This window comes from Chlorocebus sabaeus, unplaced genomic scaffold (genome assembly GCF_047675955.1).
Source record: "Chlorocebus sabaeus isolate Y175 unplaced genomic scaffold, mChlSab1.0.hap1 unalloc_scaffold_450, whole genome shotgun sequence".
Taxonomy (NCBI): domain Eukaryota; kingdom Metazoa; phylum Chordata; class Mammalia; order Primates; family Cercopithecidae; genus Chlorocebus; species Chlorocebus sabaeus.
The window spans coordinates 86,218-112,197 of NW_027327760.1; the positions used below are offsets into that span (position 1 = coordinate 86,218).

A 25,980-nucleotide genomic window follows, 5' to 3' on the forward strand; every position below is an offset into this window, starting at 1 on the left:
ACCCTGCTGATAAAACAGGATGTGGTAAAGAAGCCAGTCAAATCCCACCAAAACCAAGATGGTGATGAAAGTGACCTCTGGTCATCTTCATTATTCATTATACATTAATTATAATGCACTAGCTTGCTAAAAGACACTCTCACCAGCACCAGGACAGTTTACGAATGCCATGGTAACATTCGGAATTTATCCTACATAATCTAAAAAGGGGAGGGACCTTCAGTTTCGGGAAATCTCTGACCCTTTCCTGGAAAACTCATGAATAATCCACCCCTTGTTTACAAATAATCGAGAAATAACTATAAGTATACTCAATTGAGCCCCTTATACCACTGCTCTGGCTATAGAGTAGCCATTCTTTTGTTCCTTCACTTTCTTAATAAACTTGCTTTCACTTTACTGTATGGACTCACCCTGAATTCTCTCTTGCCCTGAGGTCCAAGAACCTTATCTTGGGGTCTGGATTGAGACCCCTTTCCAGTAACAGATCCATAACTTTTCCATTATCTAGACATCGTTTTGGGAAGCAGGATGGAAGGAGAGACCTATAGAAAGTAGAGAATAGGCTCTGATAGGGAGTTTCAGCATCAAATTGAGTAAAGTAAGCCCTCTTCCTCTTTTTTTTCACCCTGGAAGAGACTGTAATTTAGCAAGTTTATTTCCACCATCTGTAGAAATGAGAGCTTCAGAGTGAGATTAAATCAGTTATAGAAAATAAATAAGCTACTGTTTTTGTACATCTGATTTGCAAGGTGTTAATCTTGACCCTGCAACATCTGCGATTTTAGCTTCATCTTTCCGCAAGAGGCAGCCTGCTAGAAGGAAAACTGTTCAGGACTGGGAGTTGACCTTGGGTTACTCCTGGCTCTGCCACTAACTAGTTATGTGATGTTGGTTAAGACACTTAGTCTTCTACTTCGAAATTTCGTCAACTCTAAAATTACAAGGTTGGACCAGATCCATGATTTTCAAATGTTCATGGCTGCAGAGCCCTTTTGTTAAAATCTGACTTAGATGGCCAATATATAAAACAGATACTGTTGGAGCTTCCTCTGGCAAAATGGGAAGTAGCTGTCTGGGACCACATATGCTAGAGGGCCCCTTGGGCTCCCTAGAAAGTCCCTAAATCACCTCCACAGAGCCCTTCCCAGCTATGCACTTTGAAGACCAGTGAAGGCAATGATTCTCTGGTCCTTTTTGATTCTAATCCCCAATGATTCAATGTCTGCCCAAGGCCAAGAGTGACTGAGAGCAGCATGAAATAATCTGTTCCATGGTCCATGGGCATCTGAGGAGATTGGCGCTACCTTGTCCTTTTGCAGACAAGGCAATTTACCTTAATGTTAAAACAAAAAAAATCCAGCACTTCATGGTGGTTGTGGGTTCTCTTACAACCAAAGAGGAGGAGGAGGAGGAGAAGGAGGAGGAGGAAGAAGAAGAAGAGGAGGAGGAAGAGGAGGAGGAAGAGGAAGAGGGAGAAGAAGAAGCAGGCTGAGGTAACCACAAACTAGAAATTGGGTCCCCATTATATGACTAACATGGCAGAGTCATGTCCTGGATCCACCATTTAGTATGCCAGGTACAGTGTATGTCACCTCATTAGTCCTGACAACAACCCAAGAGGTATGATCCTCATTTTACAGATAAGAATGCTATATAGCAGGTTAAGGAACTTGCTCAAATATCATACTATTACAGAGAATTGTGACTGTTAAAAAAACATTTACTCCCTCCTAAATGAGATGCTCATATTTATAATCAGTTACCAAAGCCATGGAAATTTCTCATCTCACAGAATCTACCATTCAATGACTCTTAGAACATTTTTGCACATGAAATGGACAAGAAAAATGTTTGTGACAATCTGAATTTTAAATGGAGATCAAAAGTCCTTGCAGCAGTGAAGAAAAAGCAGGCATCTTTCCTTCCCTTTCATGCACTTATATTTTAAGAAGCTCAGTCATTCCAGTCCATGCAGAAAAATACTCTCAAAGGAATATTTACAATGTGGATCTTATATTAAACATTTGGTTTTATGTACTTAAATATTTATAAAAGCATATGTTGAATAAATTTTAGTCTACAAACTGAAGTGTTCAAAACATATCAATTTCCTCATTTCTTTAAATCAATTTAATTTTCTGACTCTCAGCCTCCATTCTTCAAAGATGGTAAAAACATCTACCTCATCCTTTTGGGGGCCCCCTCTCCTTCCCAAAACCATACCACTACCTGGAAAGCTTGCTCGGGATGAGGACAATTGAGGAAGGAGCTCTAACCTCCAATTTTTCAAGGTATCACTGGCATCCCACTGTGAAGCCCACAGTGTGCCCTGAATTTTGGTGGTGCCAGTCTGTGGTTAGAAGGCTTTGAGGAAAGTGCCTCCCTCTAGACGCCCTGAGGACCATCTCCTCTGGGCAGGGCTAGCTTTATGCACAAGTGACATGGGTAGTCTCACAGGGTCCCCTGCTCAGAAAAACCCTGAGCTTGTTTTAGTGCTCTTCTGTTGAAGTCCTTAAATTTGACCAAAAGGTTCCACAGTTTCATTTTGCATTGGGCCTTGCAAATTGTAAAGCTGATCCTAAAACTGATGGGTTTAGTTAGCACCTCTTCTGCTTGCTTTCTTAGAGGGGTCTGCAGCCTTCCTCCTCTACCCTGTTAGGCAGAAGAGCTTCTCTCTCCTCGCTTTGCCCTCCAGTGCCTTTGCCTCTCTTCTTTGGAGTAGGGGGCACTTAACATGATCTCTTCAAGGGTCTGAGGCTTTTACAAAAGACAAAAATAGTCACAGAGGACTTCAGGGGCTTTCCCCTTCCATCCTGCAAAAAGTCCCCGAGGCAAAGGAGCATACAAGGAACTGGTTCCTACCTGAAATCAGCAAAGAAGGAAAAAGATGTGTGGGGAGAAAAACCATACCTTAATATTTCAATAAATTGTTATACCACACATGTAGTTGTGTTTTAATTAAGTTATTTTATAATCAGTTTTGGTGACTTTGTCATATGAAATTGGTCTCTAGAGTAGAACCCCAACACATACTGCTGTACCGGTAAAAAGCAAGGACACAGAGACCTCAGCGGGGTGTTGCTATGAGTAGAGTGAGCATATGTATTATAGCTCACGCTGGGACACATGTGAAATAGGAAGGAATTGCTATCAATAATTACACCAGAGCAGTAAGAGTGAGCTGAAACCACCCTGGGCAAACTCAAATACATGGGCACTCCACCTATAAATGATGGAGGCAGAATTTGAATGTGGGTCTGTGTTACTCCCACTGTTGGGATATTAATTAGGATAATCTGTAGCCAGCTCAATAGATTGACCACAAGTGCTTTATTCCAAATCCATTCTGTTGTTTTGCTGTTGACATGGCCTGAAAAAGGCTAGGTTCACAACAGGAGAATTTTATTCATGAGAAGCCCGGGAATCGCATTCCTTAGTTGTAACCGGCCCGAGCTCCAGGCATGAATGAGGCAAGTTTCATCTCCAATATTTACTGAAAACAGACGCTGAAGTTTGAGAAGCAAATGTAAAGTGCTCATTCCAAAGCCTCTTTATATACATGTTAAATCAGTTTGTGGGAAAGAGACCACAGAGCTTGTTTAAACATTCATACTGATGACACAACTGTTCTAAAATATGCAGTTTCTTGTAGTTATATGTGGAATTAATTGCATATGGAGAAAGTCATCTTTTGAAACTGGCTAAAAGGAAATAGTCCATAACTCAGTGATATCAACATACACACCACTGTGCTGGGGACTCTACTTCACTTTTTTTCTTATCTCAGCCACTGTCTGAAGACGCTGTTTTCTCACTCAAGGCGTCATGACTCAGCTATGTAGCTCTGTCGAGAGACAGAAAAAAAATATCTGGAGCCAGAATGGAAGAGATAGCATTTAAGCACAACTGGAACTGTTGTGACCCCTGATTCTGGAGTGCAGCTCACTTCACCATGTTGCCATCGGCGGAGAAGTCTAGAAGAGTTGGTTCCTCTCTGCCCTTGAATTCCATCAGAGTCATGTGGCAAGTCATTTGGAAGTAAATTTTCTCCCTTACCACACAGCACATTCCAATAGTCATTCTTAACTGAATTACCCCAAATTCTTAGCAGGGTCTCCTGTTAACCACAAGCGGCTAGATAGCTATGTTTAGACAGCAATGGCTCCTTATCTTCTTCACGCTGAGGGAAATCAGCGGTCCTTTCCTAGTGGCGGCTTGAGGTTCAGCTCCTCTGGGATGGAATCAGACCTCCACCACAGCCCTCAACCACAGGGAGTGGAACTCCCCCATATGTCTTATTCACAGCAGTAATCACACTTTTAGTACATCTGTTGTTTTAAATTTTCAGCCCCATTAATTCTTTCCTTTTAAACAAAAAGATATGAGGAGTTGAGAATCTCCATATTCACTTTGAAGTCCCCTCACTTAAAGGGGAGATTTGGGGGAAGAAAATTGAGACATGAGGCAATCCTGAAAATATGAATAAAAGAATATAAATATTTCTCCAGCCTCTCTAGTCTTCATTAAAATACATAAGAGGAAGAAACTGGTTTGCCCTTCTATATTTAATTTGGACTCTAACCTCTTTGAAAATTCAGCAGTATGATTAATTTTAGCTTATCTTACAGAATGACTCTTCACCTATAAATAAGTCTGTTCATCTTCAGAAGACCATAAATATGCCTCCTGGTTTAGAGCTATTTTTAAATATCCCCTACATATAATTGTAATGAGATCTGTTTCAAGGACAATAGCTTAGTGTCAGTTACATTTCTATTATGTTCTGTTAGTTTCTTGGTTGGGAAACATGCAAAAATGAGCTTACTTGGATGAATATGAATATTCAATGTTAAACAGAGCAATAAAGACAAAAGAGAACCTGATATTTGATCTAACAAGACTAAAAAGAGCAAAATAAGAGGAGAAGAGAAGAGGGGGAGGAGGTGTAGACAGAGAAGGAGAGGTAAAGAAAAAATGGAAGAGTTGTAGGAGGGAAAGGATAAAAGCTTGGGAGTTTCAAATTTCAGGTAAATGTGTAGAAATTTTTATTTTTAATTTCTTTCTATGTTGTCCCACATAATATTGGAAAATAGGTGGAATATTGAGGAGAGAACAGGACAGGCATTAGAGGTTCTTTCCCTACCCCTTCATCAGCTAAGTGCCTGATTCTCCATTTTTCTATGTCTCAGAGTCCCCAGACTCAAATAAGGTTTGCACACCCACACAGGAACGTGTTCTCTCTATACTCACACACTAAACACAGCATGGCATTATTGGATGTCTTGAGGCCAACGATGTCAGAAGTTATTTTCAGTGTAAAGTTATATACAAGTAATTAATAATACTTATAACAATCATATATGCTTCAAATTGGTGATAAAAGCAACCTGGTATATGAAAAATGACATACTTGGCTATTAAAAATTATATTGCTACAGAAAAAAGTTAAGTATCTGGTATTTCTAGGGCCACAATTCATTTCTTATATTAGAACTCAAATCTTTAAAATAAAAACTCACACATGGGGAATTACACTTGGGACTTTACACATGGGAAATGAATGATCAACTTTTCCTTCCTAGGTCATCTCCCATCGGAATAACAGACTTTCCGCTCTATAGAAGACAAAGGACTTGCTTTTCTCCAGAAAAATATCTCCCCATTGATAAATAATGAGCAAATGCAGAACACTTAAGTAGTGTTCCCATCAGTAGTGTGAACCCTGTCAGCACTAACCAGCTGGTCCTTGTCTGTTCTGCAGTCAAAGAAAACGGGAACTCAGTGTGCATCCGAGTTCCCAAGGAGGGGAGGCTACGATTTGCCAGGTGTGAGCATGGGCAGAATGCCCAGTCCCAGGTCATTTTATAAAAAACTTTGCTCAGGCATGGCCAACAAAGCTGTGGCAGTCCTGAGGAAGCAAGAAAAAGACCATCATTGCTATTTCTGCAACATGCTTACACCCTCTGCAAAACATCCTTGTATTTTCTTGAATTGGTAAACAAGAGTTCAGAGAGCAAGTTAGAGTCATGAATGACAGTTGGAGTGGTAGGCAATTTAATTGTTATGATTTCTATCATTCATCAAATCAACACAATTATTTCAGTAACCAAATATACATTCAGAGAAACCAAGATTATAGAAGGCAGGTGTGGTGAGTGAAGAATTAGCAGATACCAATTTGCTTCTATTTGCAGAATCCAGGAATCAGGATCATATTTACTAATATACCTTGCAGGCAAAGCTTTTAGGTATTTTCATGTAATTGTTATGCAGCAAATCTTGGGCAATTCATTTTACATTTGTCTAACCCAGAAAGGTAAACTGGAATGATAGTGTTTTTCTGAATAATTTGATCCAATGAAATAATGACCTGGAGTCGCATGGTGATGTCAGGGTTCTTGCAGCTCACGCCTTAGAACGGAGTTACATGGGAGACCATGTTTGAACAATGTCCTTTAAGGAATTCAGTAACTAAACCCCACTGGATGGGAGCCAAAACAAGCCTGCTTAATGCCAAATTCCACTATAGTGGGTCATGTTATTGGATGGCTCAAATGAATCTGGGCCATGAAAAAGGACTCGCTCCCTCTATAGTGAGTTTTTTGTCTGAACTATCCAGATAATTTCATTTTTCAACTTTCGTTTTTCTGTGTGGAGTAGAAAGTCAGCTCTACTTACTTAGTTTTGTCTTTTGTTATAATCAAATCATTACCTGTAATTCTCAGAAATCATCCCCATAAAAATAAGTAACTTTTGTATATTTCAAAAAGAACCAACTAGTTCCACATGTTACTTATTCTTTTATACATTTATTCATTTGTTCTTTGTGATTCATTCAGCAAATATTTATTGGACAAACACAATATACATTATCCTTATGTATCATGCCACTTATTTGGGAATCTCTAATTAGCAGAAAAATATTTCAAATATTAAGAAGCATCAGGAAAAAGTAAACAGTTTTTGGAAAAGTTCTCCTGAAATGCTATGTTTCTTTAAAAAGAAAAAGTTTAACCTGCAAAACAAGTGTATTATTTGAAGTTTACACAGCACATTTTACCGGAAAATGTTCCAAGCATTAACATTTAATCTTACCAACATTAGTCCCAGAAAAAAAACAACCTTTTCTTTCTTTGAAAACTGGAGAAGCAGAGCTGCAGTTTGCAAATTTTCCTCTTAGACCACTTGTCCCTTACTAAATTCAAGTCATTCTGGAGAGCTCTAAAATATCATGAAAGGAGGATACACAAAAAGTAGGGTCTTCTTTCACCCCGCCCCTCATTTCTATTTTCCCAATACCTTTCCCTAAACCTTATCAGCCCATATGAAAAAGAAAGTGATTTATATCTGAAGATAACCCATGTGTTTTGGATCTCTTTTTCTGCTATGTTATTAATCATTTCTGTCTTACTTGCATCTTGCAAGAAACAACAAAAAATAACAAATAGATATCCTCCTGCCAAATGAAAAAATGTTCTATAACCTAAGGTTCAGGATGAGAGAAGTTATATTCTTAGGGTACTATGGTTTAATAATAGATTTGTGATCATTTTGAGTTCTTTAAATACGGTCTGCAGTGACCTGACAGCAGGGGGTTGAAGGAAGAGGAGAATGGACAGTCATAGTTACATGAAGATAAACCTACAGGGCTCACTTGTGGTTTGTCTGATTGTGTTCCTGCTCTCATGAGTGACACTTACCCAACTCCAACTCTTCAGAAGGGGCCCAACAGAGGACAGACAATCATCCATGCAAAGGCTGTAGGAAGAGTCAAACACCTGGTGAGTAGATGAACCAAATGATCATAAATTATTTTTTAATTCCAAAGTTGTATGAATCCACATTAAAATGTTTGGGTTTTGTTGTAGTTTTAAACCTTTTGTGTGTGTGACAGAGAATGTAAAACAGAATGCACATACAGAAAAGTACATAAACCGAGCTACTGTGAAATGACCATTTAGGTCAAGAATAGAACATAGTCATCTCTGAAGTCTTTCCACGACCCTTACCAATCTCATGCCCCATACCCTGACTTTTATGGTTGCATTAGTCCATTCTCACATTGTTATAAAGATACTACCTGAGACTGGGTAATTTATAAAGGAAAGAGGTTTAATGGACTCACAGTTCAATGGCACAGTTCATGGCTGGGAAGGTCTCAGGAAACTTAAAATCATGGTGGAAGGGGAAGCAAACATGTCATTCTTCACAAGGCAGCAGGAGAGAGAAAAATGGGCAAAGGAGGAACTTGCCAAACACATAAAACCATCAGATCCCCTGAGAACTCATTCACTATTACAAGAACACATGGGGGAAACCACCCCCATGATTCAATTACCTCCACCTGGTCTCTCCTTTGACATGTGGGGATTATGGGGATTAAAATTCAAGATGAGATTGTGGGTAGGGAACACAGCCAAACCATATCAATGTTAAACTTTTCTTTTCTTTTTAGATCTATTACTATGCAATATAGTTTAATTTGCATGTTTTAGAAAAAACCTTATATAAACAGAACCATATACTGTGTGTTTTGCTATTTTTGTTCTACCTTATGGTTCTAAGATTGACCCATGCTGTTAGACATAGTTGTCCTTCCTTCATTTTTGTGGCTAGACCCAGATAAGTTCTGATGAATAAAGGCTTAGGCAAGTCCTGAGCCCCCTTGGCTGTTACCTCATTGGTAATTCAGCAGGACTGGTTATTCTGTATGTAGGGTTCTGTTGCAGAGAACAGAATACTCTCTAGCTCATTTAGGCAGGTAGCAATTTACTACCTGCTTTTAAGTGATTTTAAGATTTAAAGATTTTAAGATTTTAAGTGGCATAAAGAATTCTTGGAAGGAGAGACAACACAGCCTATAGAGTGACCTTTTGCTTATCTTCCTTTGCCCTGCCCAGCTGCACACAGTACTGGACACCAAGGGAGCTGCTGCCACTCTAGGATCAGGGCTCCTCAGGCTCCAGCACCACATTGCCACTGCCTTGATCACAAAGCCACTGCAATCAGAGACCCTCTTGATTAAAACGTACCAGGATTATGAAGCCACTAATGCTACATGCTCCAGAACCATTCTATTCCTGACACAAACTGCACTAGCAAAAATGGATGTCCATTGCCTTTCTCCTGAATACCCATGCAAGGTACCTATGCTAGCAATCAAATCTCTGCTGACATTGCCAAGAAGACCAAACACCTTTATAACACACCTGCCAGCAAAAATGGCAAAAGCAATATGAGGATATTTGGTTTGCAAAGTCTAAAAACATCTGGGACTTCAGATGAAGTGTGTGAGAAAAAGTAGTCTTCATTGTACATCACAGCAATGGCTTTCAAATTTGAGATCAGAACCCATCATTAGCAGATCATGAGAACATTAAAAGAAACAAAATAGAACAGAATAGAAAATATCAGAAGTCATCAACTCAGTAAGCACAAGTATTATTTTGTAGTACACATATGTGTATACTGGATTGCAATATCAGATGTTTTTCTTACAGTGGGTTGAGTTCTTTAAAAAGTTTAAAAGCCACTGCACTAAAAGGAAGGTAGAATAGGTATTGCGTGCCCATCAACCATATTCACCACAATTCCTCTTATTGAACATAGACTTCAACTGTTGAACATGTTCAACAATGAGACTCTTGGCAGATCTTGATGGCTAGTGTCTTCTAACAATCTACTTTGGAGCATCTTAGTGGTCTGGATCATCCTTACAGCCTGAGCAATTCAGAAACACAAGACACAGTGCTGGTGGCTTGGATCAAATCCTCTCCACAAATGCCTTAAATTCAGCTAAAAATCACTTAAGCTCCAGAAAAGATAGGATTTGGAAGTCTGTGTGTTGCCAGTAACTGGTAGAGTACTCGGACTGAGGACACAGATGGTTGTGTCTACCTGCCTCCCTTTTGAAGTCATCCTCCACAAGTCCCTTTGTGAGCTTTTAAAAACACAAACCTGATTATTTCACTTTTGTTTTAAAGCATTTGAAATATTCTTTGACTTACGGCAGTGATTCATAAACTTGAGAGGCTTGTTAAAATACAGATTCCCAGATCCTCCTTAGGGATTCTAACTCAATAACTTCGGGATGAGTCCCAGGAATCTGTACTTTTAATGAGAACCTCTAGTGAATAAAAACTGGACTACTAAGCATGATCAAAACAATTTGTTCCACACCAAACTGGCCCACCTACATTTTTCCATTCTGTTTCTTCCTCCCCACCACCAGTCTCTCTTCTCTTACCTTCTTGTTGCCCTCCCTCTTGCTCCCATGTCAAACATCCTTACCCTCCCCTCACTTCCACCCAAAGACAAAGAACTTACCTTAAAGAACCTAGCTCCAATATTACCTCTTTAGGAAACCTTTTATATGCTAATAAAGCTTTTTTTGATACTCCATATATTTTATAATGCATTATAATATTGTGGTAATCACATTAAATTGTAATTATTTGTTGACATGCCATTTTTCCTTACTAAAACTAGGACTGCATTAGGTACAATCAGTGTATCTTACGGTTGTTGTTGTTGTTGTTGTTTTTGTCTTGCTCTTTTCCCCAGGCTGGAGTGAAGTAGTACCATCTTGGCTCACTGCAACCTCCACCCCCCGAGTTCAAGTGATTCTCCTGCCTCAGACTCCTGAGTAGTTGGAATTATAGGTGCCTGCCACCATGGCTGGCTAATTTTTGTATTTTTAGTAGAGACAGGGTTTCACCATGTTGGCCAGGCTGGTCTCGAACTCCTGACCTCAGGTAATCTGCCAGCCTCGGCCTCCCAAAGTTCTGGGATTATAGGTGTGAGCTACCACACCCAGACATCTTATTTTTTTTTATATTTCCAGTGCCCAGCACATGGCAGATGTATCAACAATTTTTATTTAATGAATGAATGAGTGAACGAATTATATATGGATGAATGGTTGGATTGATGGATGGTTAGATGGATATAACTGCTTCTCTAAAATATGGAATTAAAAAAATATTGGTCTACAATGGAGATTAGGACTGTTACAGCTGGAACAGCTGATCATAGTTGCTGAAGCCTTTGGAAAACTAAGTGCATATGGGTTAAAACCAGGTTCCATGAAATTCAATGTTAGCCATCAATAATGTTGAGTGTGGAAGGTGGAGGTTTGATTGGGAACTGAATATTGGCATAGTATCAAAGTATTTCCCTGCCAAATACTTATCAAGAGGAAAAACATCGAGTTTATGATGGAGAAACTTATTAGACGTCAATTTGATCCAGTGAACTGCTGTTCACTGGTGGAGGGAGAGCTTGACCTCATGTGTCTTTTGATGTGATAGCCCAAGTAAAGTACAGCATCAGAGCATTCCTGCAAAGTAATAATGGCCTGATTCTGGACATGAGGAATCATCAGATAAACTTAGGTAGAGGAATATCTACAGAATGAAGAGATAGAAAGATTGAAGAACTGTTCCAGAATGAAGAAGATTTAAAAATCTATGACAATTAAATGCAATGCATGATCCTGGTAGACTCCTGCACAAGAAAATAAAGAGATATTATTGGGACTGTTGGAAAAATTTGGGAGTGTTCTGTTAATTAGATAGTAGTGTTGTATCAATGTTGACTTCTTAATTTGGAGGGTTGTAAGGTGGTTATGTAGGAGAATGTATTTGTTTTGGAGAAATACACACTGGAGGAACGGGGAGTGATTAATCATTAGGTCTGCAATTACTGCTTAAGTGGTTTATAACAGAATAATGTAAATGTTGCGAGAGAGAGAGAGATGGAGGAAAGGGGTAAAATGTTAATAATTGGGAACTTTGGGTAAGGAGATATGGGAGTTTTTGTACATATCTTGCCAATTTTCTGTAAATTTCATTTAATAATAATTAATTGACTTCTACTTGTGACCAAGATGGAATAACAGGGATCAGATTTAGCTCTCTGACTCAAACAACTGCCAAGGTAGCTAGAGTGTGTAGGACGGAGTAGTTGGGATACAGAAGAGAATAATTCTGGAGATCCTTAGAGGTTCCCTTTGAGTATTCAGCAGAGTGCTGATTAAAACACGTATGTGAGAAAATGATCCAAAGCTGGAGAAACTATTAGATAAAAAGTATTCTGTAGTCACAAAGGGCTGGGAATGGGGTCTGTTCTCAATAGCCAGACTGAAAAATCTCGTAATTTATGGAACATTGGATAGAGTAGTTAGAAAGGTCCCGTCTCAGTACTAAGAAATAAGTTACCAAGACTAAGTGCTGCCGTAGTCCAGCCTAACAAATCTTAAAAAGACTCAAAAGGATCAAAATGTTTCCAAGGAACTTAACTATATCCCAGAACAAAGCTCACGAATATTTATAGGTACACAAAAATATCCAGGACCCAACAAGGTAAAATTCACAGTGTCTGGCATCCAATAAAAGAGTGCCAGACATTCTAAGAAGCAGAAAAAATAAGACCCATAATGAAGAGAATAATCAATCAATTGAAACCTACCCAGAACTGACACAGACTTTAGCATTATTAGACACAGACATTTGAAAAGTTAATTTAACATTATTCCAAAAGCTAAAAAAAGATATAGAATATGTTATAAAAATACAAAACAAATCAAACAATGAGAGCTAAAAACTATAATGTCTGAGATGAAAAATTCACTAGATGGCATTTATAGCAGTTAAAATGTTACAGAAGAAAAGATTAGTAAACTTGAAAACATCAGTAGAAGCTACTCAAGACAAAACACAGAGAGGAAAAAAAAGTATTTTAAGATAATTATAAGAGCTTCAGTAGTTGTGAGACAAATTTCATCAGGCTAATATAATGTAATAAGAGACTCATTAATGTACATGTAACATACATTACACCACATCATACATTACATTACATCATTAATATACACGTAAAAATATACATGTAAAACAGTGGGGGGAAGGCAAAAAAATATTGACATTATATAGCTGGAAATTTCTAAATTTGATGAAATCTATAAACCCACAGATCCAACAACTCCAAAGAACTCTAATTACAAGAAATATAAAGAAAACCACACCAAGGAATATAATAATCAAATTTCTCCAAATCAGTGATAAATAGAAAATCTTAAAAGTAACCAGAGAAAGAACATGTGTTACATAAGAGGAACAAAGATATGAAAGCCAGCAAATTTCTCATCTGAAACTATGCAAGCGAAAGAGAGTGGATCAACATATTTAGAAGGAAAAATAACAACTATCATCTATAGTCAGTGAAATAAAAACTCTTTCAGTCATACAAAAGCTGAAATAATTGATCACCAATAGCACCTCAATATAAGAAATGTTAAAAGAAGTCCTTCAAGTAGAAGAAAAATGGTACCAGATGAAAATCTGAATCTACTTAAAAAAACAAGGAGAACCATAAATGGGAACTATGGAAAACTATACTAGATTTGTGTTCTTAAATTTAAATTCTTAAAATATATCTGACTATTTAAACAAAATTATAGCAATGTGCTATGAAGTCTATGACATAAAAAAGATACAAACTGTCAAAGTGCACAAAAGAAGAACTAGATAGCTTGATTAGCTTTATACTTATTAAAAATTGAACTTATATTTCCTTAATATAAAAAATTTCAGGCTTAGATGGCATCACTAATGAATTCTACCAAATATTTAGGGAACAAATAATACTAATCTTACACAAACTCTTACAGAAAATTAAAGAGAATGAAATCCTTCCCATCTTATTTTGTGAGGTTACTATTATCCTGATACCAAAACCAAACAAAAACATTATATGATTAGAAAATAACAGAACTGTATTCCTCATGAACATAGACACAGAAATTGGAACCATATTTTAGAAAATTGAATCCAAGAATATATGAAAAGGATAATACATCCTGACCAAGTGAGGTTTATTTTGGGAATGAAAGTTTGGCTTACTATTAAAAATCATTGAAAGTAGTATATCCTACTAACACATGAAAAAATAAAAACTGTATCATTATCTGAATAGATGCTGCTGTGATGTGAATGTATCCCCCCAAAAGTTCTTGTGTTGAAAAGTTAACACCCAAATTTATATATCGATGCTATTCAGGGGTGGAGTCTTTGTGAGGTAATTAGGATTAGATGAGGTCATGAGGGTGGGATGCCCATGGAATAATTAGTGGCTTTATAAGAAAGGGAAGAGAGATCGAAGCCAGTACTTTCTCACACCATGTGATCTTTTTGACATGTTATTATGGAGCAAGAAGGCTCTCACCAGATGCAGCCCCTTAATCTTGGAATTCTCAGTCTCCAGAACTTTAAGAAATACATTTTTTCTATGCAAAATATCTCGTCTGTGGTATTCTCTTACAGCAGCAGAAAAACAGACTAAGACAGATGCAGAAAGAGCATATGACAAAATCAAACATCTGTTCTTAATTTAAAAAAAAAAAAAAAAAAAACTCTCAGCAAACCAGAAATAGAACTTCCACTCAATCTGATAAAGGGTATCTAAGAAAAACCTAGAGGAAACATAATACTTAACAGTGAAAAATACAAAGATTTTCTCCTAAATTAGGGAAGAAAAAGATGTACTACTATTCAACACTGTGCTAGAGGTTTAATTAGAGCAATAAGGCAAAAAACTGCACTTAAGTTAGGAAAGATAAAGCAAAATTGTTTCTATTTGCAGAGTGCATGATTGTTTATGTAGGAAATTTGATGGAATCTACAATAACCCCTAGAACCAATAAGTGAATTTAGCAAGTTTGAAGAGTACAGGATCAATGCCAAAATCAATTGTATTTCTACATATTAGAACTTGGAAATGGAAATGTAAAAAATACTATTAAATACATTAAAAGTAATGGTAAAAGCCACAATTACTTTTGGACCAACCCAATATTGGAGATAGCATTAAAATATAAAATAATTAGGAATAAATCTGAAAAAAGATGGACAAGACTTGTACATGAAAATTATAAAATATTGCTGAGGAAAATGAACTGTGACCTAAACAATGGGGAGATATACCCTGTTCATGGGCCTTAAGGTTTAATATTATTAAGATGCCAATTCTACCCAAATTTATCTGTAGCTTCAGTGCAATACTAAATAAAATCTTAGGCTTTGTTTTTGGTAGTGATACTAAAATTCATATCAAAATGCAAAGAAATTAGAATAGCCAAATCGTCTTGAATAAAGAAAAACAAGATCGGAGGACTTATACTATTTTGTTATAAAGAGTTGTTATAAAGTGTTTATATAGACTTATTATGAAGGTAATCAGGACACTTTGGCATTAGTGTAAATATGGACAAATAAATCATTGGAACAGAATAGGCAGTGCAGAAACAGATCCACAGATATGACAACCAATGGATATATGGGTACCACACATATGGACAAGTAATATTCAACAAAGGTACAAAGGCAATTCAAGGGAGAAAGAATAATCTTTTAATAATTAATGCTGAAAAACTTTTGCAAAATAATAGAGAACTTGGATCAATACCTATAGTTGTATAAAGAAATTGACTCAAAATGGATCATAGGCCTAAATGTAAACCTCAAACTATAAAGATATAAGACATAAAGATATTTTAGATACAACATAAAATGCATGATACACAAAAGAAAAAACATGAAATGATGAGCCATTAAAAATATCAACATTAAAACCTATGCTCTTTGAAAGACATTAATTAAGGCAGAAACCACCAAATGGGAGAAAATATTTGTAAAGCATTTATCTCATAATGGATTTATATTCCAGAATATATTTTTTAAACTCTCAAAACTCAATCATAAAAACCAAACAACCCAATTAAAAATTCACTTTAAAAAAATGGGAGACATATTTGAGCAGATTCTTCCCCAAAGAAGATCCAGGTTGAGCATCCCTAACCTGAAAGTCTGAAATTTGAAATGCTCCTAAATTTGAAACTTTTTGAGCACAACTCTTCCACACCTGACCTCATGTGATGCATGCATGAAATTATTTAAAATATTATATAAAATTACCTTTGGGCTATGTGTATAAAGTGTATATGAAACATAAATTTCATGTTTAGACTTGTGTTCCATCCCCAAAGTATCTTATTATGTATATGCAAATATTCCAGAATTTTTAAAAAAATCTGAAATACAAAACACTTCTGATCCCAAGCATTTTGGATAAGGGATATTCAACCTGTATATGAATGGCGAGTAGACACATTTTGTTAAGAAAATGAACATTAAAACCACAGTGAGATGCCACTGTTAACCAGTTAGAAAAACTAAAATTTAAAAAGACTAACCACATCAAGTAATGAAGATATGGAGGAACTGGAACCCTCATATATTATTGTTATTACCAATTTGGAAAATAGTTTGGCAATGTCTTTAAAAGATCAATATAAACCTCCTATATTATCCAAACATTGTACTCCTAGATATTTACTCAAGAGAAAAGCATACGTGCATACAAGGACCCATATATGAATGTTCATAGCTGCTTTATTTGAGACAATCAAATGTCCATAAATAAGCAAATGTACAAACATATTGTGCTATATCTATTGTATGAAATGATAGTAATTTAAAGGAATGAATTATTTTTACCCACAATGATTTTGAGATAAATCTCAAAATAATTATTCAGAGTGAAAGAAGCTAAACCAAAAAAGGTACTAAGTAAATACATCTATTGTAATAGAAAGTGGGTTAGTGATTGCCTGGGAGGAGTGGGTAGGAAGAATAGGAATGAGGGATTACAAAAAGGCAGGGGGGAAATATTGATCATTCATCCTTCAATTGATGTTCACTATCATGGTTGTGGCAATGGTTTCATGGACTTACACATTTGTCAAATTGTACAAATTGTACCAGTTTACCATTAATATTTATATCTCAATAAAGCTGTTTTTAAAAAACAATAAAATAAATTATTAAAAAGTATTAAGAAGCCCTATATGGACAGATAATGCTTGTTGGTTGCTTGCAAATTGGATTGAGACAGATTAAAAATAGAAAAACCAAAGGTTTTTTTTTTTTTTTTTTCAGTTGTTACAAAAGGGGTTGAGTTATTGATTTGATTCTCAGCTTGGTTGCTGTTAGTGTATAGCAGGGTTACTGATTTGCATACATTAATTTTGCATCTTGATACTTTGCTGAATTCATTTACCAGTTCTAGGAGCTTTTTGGATGAGTCTTTAGGGTTTTCTGGGTATATGATCCTGTCATCACCAAACAGTGACAATTTGACATCCTCTTTACCAATTTGAATGCCCTTTATTTCTTTCTCTTGTCTTATTGCTCTGGCTAGGACTTCCAGTAGTATGATGAACTGAAGTGGTGAAAGTGGTCATCCTTGTCTTGTTCCAGTTCTCAGGGGGAATACTTTTAACTTTTCTCCATCAGTATTAATGTTGGCTGTGAATTTGTCATGGATGGCTTTTATTACTTTAAGGTAAACTTAAGCAAGGAGGTGAAAAACCTCTGCAAAGAAAACTACAGAACACTGCTGAAAGAAATCATAGACAAAACAAACAAATGGAAACACATCTCATGCTCATGGATGGGTAGAATCAATATTGTGAAAATGACCATACTGCCAAAAGCAATCTACAAATTTAATGCAATTTCCATCAAAATACCACTGTCATTCTTCACAGAACTAGATAAAACAATCCTAAAATTCATATGAAACTGAAAAGGAGCCCACATAGCCAAAGCAAGACTAAGCAGAATGAACAAATCTAGAAGCATTACATTACCCAACTTCAAACTATACTATAAGGCCAGAATCACCAAAACAGCATGGCACCAGTATAAAAACAGACATATACCATCCTGGCTAACATGGTGAAACTCCGTCTCTATTAAAAATACAAAAAATTAGCCAGGCACAGTGGTGGGAGCCTGTAGTCCCAGCTACTCGGGGGGCTGAGGCAGGAGAATGGCTGGAACCCGGGAGGCAGAGGTTGCAGTGAGCCGAGATTGCACCACTGCACTCCAGCCTGGGCGACAGACAGAGCGAGACTCCGTCTCAAAGAAAAAAACAAAAACAAAAAACAGAAATATGGACCAACGGAGCAGAATAGAGAACCCAGAAATAAAGCCAAATACTTAAGTCAACTGATCTTTGACAAAGCAAAAAAATAAATAAATAAATAAAGTGGGGAAAGGACACCCTGCTCAATATTAAGAGCTTACCCCCACAGATTCAAGCTGCAATCTCCTAAATCACCTTCGTCATGAAACAGGGAGGAATTTTGCCTTCATTTGCTATTTTGTCTTATTTCTCAATTGCTTCAAAACTTAGCAAGGAATAGGGTTATTATATATTGAGCTTTCTCAAAGGCTCCAGTAAATCTGGACTTCCAAGAGCCAAGCAGAGCTAATAGGTTCTCCCATTGGCCTTTACCATGTGGAAGAAGTGCATTAACTAGGCAGGAAGACATCCCAGAAAGGAGTTCCTAGCTGCAAATAAATATGGTTGTGAACCATATTTATTCCATATTTATTGTGAACCACACAATCCTTTTGTGAACCTAAAATTCTGGCCTTTATTTTATGGTTTAACAGAAATTGAAGTCGAGGACTTGTTTTCATGTTTGGTCTATGCGAATGTTAATTGAAAATAATGTTCTCTCCCAGCCTTCAGTTTACATCAAGTGTGGGGCTGATTGGCCATTATTAAAAAAACAACCACCAACAAAAACTTCTATTATTTGATCTGCAATCTTCAGGGAGCATCTTCCTTTTCAGTTTTACAAGCAAGTATTAAAGAGTTGGACCAAAAAAAAAAAAAATTATTCAACCGGTATAGTGGCTCACACCTGAAATCCCAGCACTTTGGGAGATTGGGTGGGTGGATCGCTTGAGCCTAGGAGTTGGAGACTAGCTTAGGCAACTTGCCAAAACCCTGCCTCTACAAAACAAACAAACAAACAAACAAACAAAAAAATAGCCTGGTGTGGTGACACACGCCTGTAGTCCCAGCTACTTGGGAGACTGAGGTGGGTGAATCGCTTGAGCCTAGGAGTTGGAGACTAGCTTAGGCAACTTGCCAAAACCCTGCCTCTACAAAAAAAAAAAAAAAAAAAAAAAAAAAAAAATAGCCTGGTGTGGTGACACACGCCTGTAGTCCCAGCTACTTGGGAGACTGAGGTGGGTGAATCGCTTGAGCCTGGGAGGTCGAGGCTGCAGAGCTGTGTTTGCACCACTGCACTCCAGCCTGGGCCTCAAAGTGAGACCCTGTCTCAAAAGAAAAACGTATATTCTCTTGAAGATCTTCTGACCATATGCACCATTTGTTCCTGCTATGTAGGCCGCTGAAGACTTCCTGGTTCATATCCTCTGAGTACTGGTTTAAATCTTTCCTGAATTCATTCAGCTTCCCCATGTCTTTCCATTAAATCCCTTCCTCTGCTTAGGTTAACCAGAATCTCTTTCTGCTGATTGCAACCAAAAATGTAACTGATTCCTTTTGCTTAAATAGATACGCAAATCTTTTCATTTACCTCAGGAGAAGAAAAGGTGTATTTCTAGATTTCTGGTGAGTGAGTACAATGACTAAATCTAAATAGAATGACCATTGTTTCCTCTTGTGAACCTTAAATTTTTTGGAGACTAGGAGGGAGGGTGTATTGTAGTTCTCGAAATCCAGGCTGTTTAAATGGGAATCAATTTTTGGACATTCACTCCATGAAGTTTTTTGTATCTTAGGTGTTTACCAGGGTGCCTACCGCATTCTAGGCATAAAACCAAAGAACGCATTCACCACATCCTTCCAGCAGATTCACTGTTATGGTGGTGTTTTATCTTGAAGGCTAAGTTCTTTGATAGAAAAGACTGTGAAGTGTTACTTTGCCTACTAAGACACCACGCATTGAGTTGGCATCCCTTATTGTCATCCACAGATGATCTTGCCTCACTTTGCATGCATGTTAAGTGAATTCAAGTTCTACTGTGTATACTGCTGACCATCTTGCAGTGGGCTGTATTTTTATGACCCAACTCTTGGTTTTACTTTCACATGAAAAAAGATAACTGAAATTCCCAAATGCCAGATAATTTGAAATTCTACAGTAGTTTTGGAGATTTCCTTAAAAGAAGTATAAACAACATACGCCTTCAAGATCCAAAGCATCTGCTAAAAGCCTTTACACTTTACATCCTTAATCTGTGAGCGGATTATAGAGTAATTCTATGCCACTGGAGGATGGCTGGTACAGCTGGGTAGGCTAGAGATATTACAGTCTGCAATTCCTACCCTGGAGATTAGTAAGGGCTCTCTACGTGCATGTGGTTGAGAGCATTTTGTAAGATGCTGTCTCTTTAATTTCTAATATGTGTCATAAGCTAGTTCCACTGTCTTTTATGAGACATTACAAATCCCAAATCCCATTCAATCAATGGGCACATTTTGCTTGAGACCATCCTGCAACTTGCCATCTGAGAAGTTCCTAAATTGCAGTGTCAAGATGGCAGCAAGGTTTCTACAATGCAATTCGAGCTAGACTTTTCATTCCTTCCATGAGGTTATAGCTCTGAACAATGACTGCTTTCAGTTATTCAGCATATGGCCAATAATCTCATGAGTTCATTAATATTCTAGTATTACGTAAAGCAGAATTCTTCCTTTTTTTTTTTTTTTTTTTTTTTTGAGACAGAGTGTCTCTGTTGCCCAGGCTAGAGTGCAGTGGCACAATCTCGGCTCATTGCAACCTCTGCCTCCTGGGTTCAAGCAATTCTCCTGCCTCAGTCTCCTGAGTAGCTGGGATTACAAGCACCACCACACCCAGTTAAATTTTGTATTTTTAGTAAAGACAGGGTCTCACCATGTTGGCCAGGCTGGTCTCAAACTCCTGACCTCAGGTGATCTGACTGCCTCAGCCTACCAAAGTGCTGGGATTACAGACATAAGCCACTATGCCCAGCCTGAAACAGAATACTTCTTCTCATGGTGAATGTTTGAGTCCTCTAAATGATCAAAAGCAAACTATACATCTATCGAAGATACCCTAGTTTGCTTGCTTCAAGATAATTTGAAGGCCTCATCTAAGTATAGAAATCTCATAAAATGGGACAAATGATTTCAATCTAGTCTGTATACCTCCAAACTGTCATTAAAAAAAATACAGTTTCCAGTATTTTTAAAGTATTCATTGAAGTATACCAGTAGTTTTCGAGGATGGATTTGCATTGTCTGTCTTCTAGTTGTATTTGTTTGATTAAGAGACACTTTGGTCTCCAGAAAGATATTAAATGTGTGAGCATTATAGATAGAACTTGACTGCTTCAAAACTCCTCTAGCTCCCCTCGTCTACATTGCACCCTAAATTTACTGAGTCCTGTGAGGTCAGCAAGGCAACCGGACCAAGTTTTCCCTCGTTTCCTCCAACTCCACTCGCATTAGCTACTATCCTCCCTGGAATACATAACACTAATAGTTCTTTATTTGCCTAGTCTATTTTAAGCCATCAACGAATGGACGCCACTCTTCTGAACCTCCTGTTGTAGCAATTCCTCAGAATTGGAAAAAAAAAAAAAAAAAAAAAAAAAAAAAAAGGCCATCTGTTGTCTCAACTATCTGTGGAGCTAAAGTAAAGGCTTTAACTTAATGCTCTTCCGTAGAGCAATAGGAAAACATCCATCACCCAGTGACAGGTTAGGTCGACTGTCCCAACAGATCGATGTCTGCCATCGCACACATTAAGAAAACAGAGTTGATCACTCCAAGGATACAATAAAATCTCAGAACTTCAGGAAACTAAGAACTACTGCAAAGGGGACAGATTCTTCCAGAATACAAAAGCTATTTCCTAATTGTGCATCTGGTGCATTCCAAATTCACGTTAAACTTTCAGGCCTTGATGTTGCAGACTAGGTTATTGCTCTAAGGTACTAGATGCATTAGGCTTTTGACCTTTCAACTCCTGAGAATTAGCAAAACTTCTCTGATTGCTCACCCTGTGTGGGGGCAAGCTGGCTTTGAGAGCCTGAACTGAAGGCCTGGAAAAGTGGCGAGAAGCAGTTCTATGACAAAACTGACATATTCAGGATTTCTGTGCAACAGACTCAATTGAATCACTCTCTTCTCTCTGACACTCAAACTTTCTGTCAATCTTGTTCCAATGTGGCCAGAAGAAAGAAGTCTCTATCTTTCCCACCACTGAACCTATAAACCTGCCTTTAACCACGCCCATTTTCTCCACCTAGTTATGAAAAGTAATCACTGTTAATATTTAGTAAACATCTATTACATGACAGGCAATGTCCTAAGTACTTTACATATATAAGCTCATTTGGTTCTCAAATAACTCTGTGTGGTAAGTAATTATATTATCACCATTTTATTGGATGAGGCCACTGAATACAGACAGTTTAGGCAACTTGCTTAGTCACACAGCCAGGAGGTCTTAGAGCCAGGATTCAAACTCAGGTATTCTGAATACAGAACCCATCTTACCTGCTGCACTGCACTGACTGAGGAGAGCCACCTACTGTGGATGAGTGCCTCCTCCTGTGCTCTCCTGCCATCCGTCAGCAAAGATTGACTGAGAACCCACTCTGTGTCTGGGCTAGGTTCTGGGATATAATGATACGCAAAAACAGATACTAAAGAGGTAGTCAGCCAAGCGCAGTGGCTCATGCCTGTAATCCCAGCAATTTGGGAAGACAAGGCAGGCAGATCACTTAGGCCCAGGAATTCAAGACCAGCCTGGGCAACATGCCAAAACCCTGTCTCTACAAAAATTAATTTTTTAAAAAAGTAGCTGGACGTGGTGGTACATGTCTGCAGTACCTGGGAGGCTGAGATGGGAGAATCACCTGAGCCCAGGAAGTAGATGCAACAGCGAACCATAATGGTGCCACTGCACTCCAGCCTGGGCAACAGAGTAAAACCTTGTTTCAAAAAAGAGGTAGTTATACTAACTCATATGTAATGAAAAAGTGAGAAAGGAATACACTATTAAGAGCACATATAATGAAAGGACCTTGCCTTAAACAGGGGAATCAGAGGAGGCTTCCCAGGAGGAGATATGTTTAAGCTGAACAATGGAGAATGAACGGGGATACCTTGGGCAAGAGGAGCAAGGATGGTCATTATGGAGGGAAGCGGGAGATATCAAAGATGAGCCCAGGCTTGCAGTTGGCTCATCTAAAGGCCACTAGTTACTCACTCTTTTCTGAAGATGAACACATAAGCAATTTCTTGATCTTTATCTTTGACTGACAGTCCTTCATCATATAGTATTTTATATATTTTGTACATTTATATATTTTAGCAAAATATTAAAATGTATAATATAAATATATATTTATACAAATATAAATACACACACACACACACACACACTCACACACAGCTCCATCCAAAAGAAGGAAACAAGAAAACCACCCTGAAACATGGAGAAATGGCATGGTGAAGGGGGAAAAGCAATGAATTAGGACCCAGAAATGCATAGGTTTAGTCCTGGCTGAGCCATTAGCTTACTGTTGACCTTGGCCTTGGTTTCTCCATCTTTAAGGTGGAGGTAGTAGTGCCTGCCTTAGTTCGCCCTCCAGAGTCACTGTGAAGATTAAATGCTATAATCTATAAGGGGGCAAACTTTGAAAACATTCTCATGCTTTGGCTAAGAGCTTTGGAAAGCACTTAGTTACGTGGAGATTCCAGGGAAGTTTCCTTCAGTTTTCTCTCCATTATTAGACTTCTTGTTGCAGAAAAGCATGTGTGCTTTGTGAACAAGGTTTTCAGAGCCTCCAGATTTCCTTAACAAGTACAGCACATGTTCCTGAGGGTATACGGTACACACTTCCCTTTTAACAACTGCACATTTCACTTAATGTTTAGTGTTTCTGCTTCAAAATGAATGCTGCCCCATGGCTGGTGTGGGTGAATAGCCTATGCTGGTCTTAGTTCAGTTTGTGTCAGTGATTAGCTCAGCTGAAATTGGTTGGGAAAGGAGGAGAACCCTGTTCAGCTTGGTAAAAATAAAGTACATTCTTTCAATAAAGAGGGAGTGAACAGAAAGCAATTGACTATGGAGAAGGCGGGTGGCCTAACAACTACAGAAGAGAATTTAAAGTTTGGCATTGGAGGCCACTGGCTTCCAATTCTAATGTGACATATTGAATTGTGTGACTTGGACATGCACACACACATATACGCGTGTACATGTTTATGTTTCTATACATATTTCTGCATGAATATGTAAATATGTGTGTATTTATAATCATAATGCACTCTTTATAAAGTTCGAAGACTGAGCCATATTAGTGTACAGTTTTATCATTTAAGATGATTTTGTTATTTAAAAAATTGGAACTTCTACCTATTTAAAACTTATTTCTACTGTTTTAAGTGAAGATTTTTAGTTGTAAACAGCAGTCATTCTAAGGAAAAAAAATTATTAAAAGGCCTCCACTTTTTTTTTGAGAAACAGTCTCATTCCATCACCCAGGCTGGAATGCAGTAGTGCAATCATAGCTCACTGCAGCCTCAAACTCCTGGGCTCAAGTGATCCCCCTTCCTCAGCCTCCCAAGTGGCTGGAACTACAAGCACACACCCCCACACCTCACTAATTTTTAAATTTACTGTAGAGCTGGATCTCACTATGCTGCTTAGGCTGGTCTTGAACCCTTGGACTCAAGAAATCCTCCTGCCTCAGCCTCCCAAAGTGCTAGGATTACAGGCATGAGCCACTATATCCAGCCCTTAAAAGGCTTTTGAGTAGCTTGTGGAATTGCCAGGTGCCTTAGAGAAGATACTGAACTCTGTAGCCAGGAACAATGCTCAGAATCAAATCACAGAACTGTTCTGATGAGGACATCACAGCTGCTTATGATCCCTAGATTCTATGGGCAGCTGCCGCCACTACCAGAGTCTTCCTTGCAACGCAAGCTTCTTGCAACATGACTTCTAGATTCCAAGTCTGCAATGGATACATATTACTGGGGGACCTGGGTCACATGCTCGTGCCTAGCTCTAGAGAAATTTGGGAAACAACAAGTATGTATGCAGCATTTTTAGCTTCTGTACTAGTTGATAACATGAGCTTCCACCAAGAATCCTAAAGCATGGAAGTCTTCAAATATGGGTAAGAAGTTCTGATGTCTATTGGACAATCAAAGAGAGTGACATTTGTGTACCGTGACAGAGTAGTGCTAATAGATGCTAATTCCAAAGATAAGGGGCTGAGCCTGGCTTCGGTCTTTAAAAAAGTATTTGAAAAAGAGAGTCCACACAATGAATTCCTGGTTTTAGGAAAAGTTGCACAGTCTCCCAGGAATATCCTGACAGACCAGAGAAGTAAGAAAGAAACACAGCTCAGGCCTAAGGAGCAGATACTTCTAGAAAAGTTTCAACAACAGAAACCTGATTTTAAAACAAAACAAAACAAAACAAAACATAGCCATTGATATAAAACATATGACACATTATCTTAGTTGGACTCTCAAAACATTTCTCACTTCTCTACAACAAACAGTGCTTCCAAAAATGGCTCATCCCCTGTCTCTAGGAGATGAATTGGATTCAATTCATCCCATTTGAGAGCACGTTTGGATTCTTAGAGTTCATGTACCAAGCGCTTCCTGTGGACTGAGGAACTTCCCACCTTCCACTGTTCCATAATGGGGACGAATTTATTTGGTAAGCTGTAAAAAACTCCTAGTCATTAAATGAAGTTTGTTCTGCCTTGGGTCAAAAATAAAAAGGCCTATTGCCTCTTAAATTACCATGTCTGAGGCCATTTGTAGTAGCTTCTTGCTATTCTTGAGGGGGGAAAAAAGTCAAGATCCTTTGCAAAAGTGGTAGTTGTGCTCTTTTAGGAGCCACCTCCTTGACGCAGGTGGGGAGGCTTAGTTGGGTGACGGTCCCAGCTAAGCAAACCTCTGGGAAAGCCCAGCATAGCCAGTGTGTCCTCATGCCAAGATCTTCCCAGAATGAGTCTTGGGAGGATTTAGGTCTCCGAATGTGGAAAGCTGGGCAGGAGCCAGCACACCTTCTCCAGAGGCACAGAAACTTGGGGGCAC

The 25,980-nt window shown here is 38.1% G+C and overlaps 1 long non-coding RNA gene across 2 annotated transcripts in view; it reads right to left on the reverse strand.

Moving 5' to 3' along the window:
• Window positions 1-25,980, reverse strand: part of LOC140711276 (uncharacterized) — a 135,773-nt gene that overhangs the window by 58,164 nt on the left and 51,629 nt on the right. Inside the window, exons 3-4 of one of the 2 annotated variants that reach the window (XR_012092426.1) lie at window positions 23,022-23,131; window positions 7,704-7,781 (exon numbers count right to left, since the gene is read on the reverse strand). This is a non-coding gene — a long non-coding RNA (uncharacterized lncRNA). The remainder of the gene's footprint in view (window positions 1-7,703; window positions 7,782-23,021; window positions 23,132-25,980) is intronic. The other variant, XR_012092427.1, reaches the window with a different exon arrangement.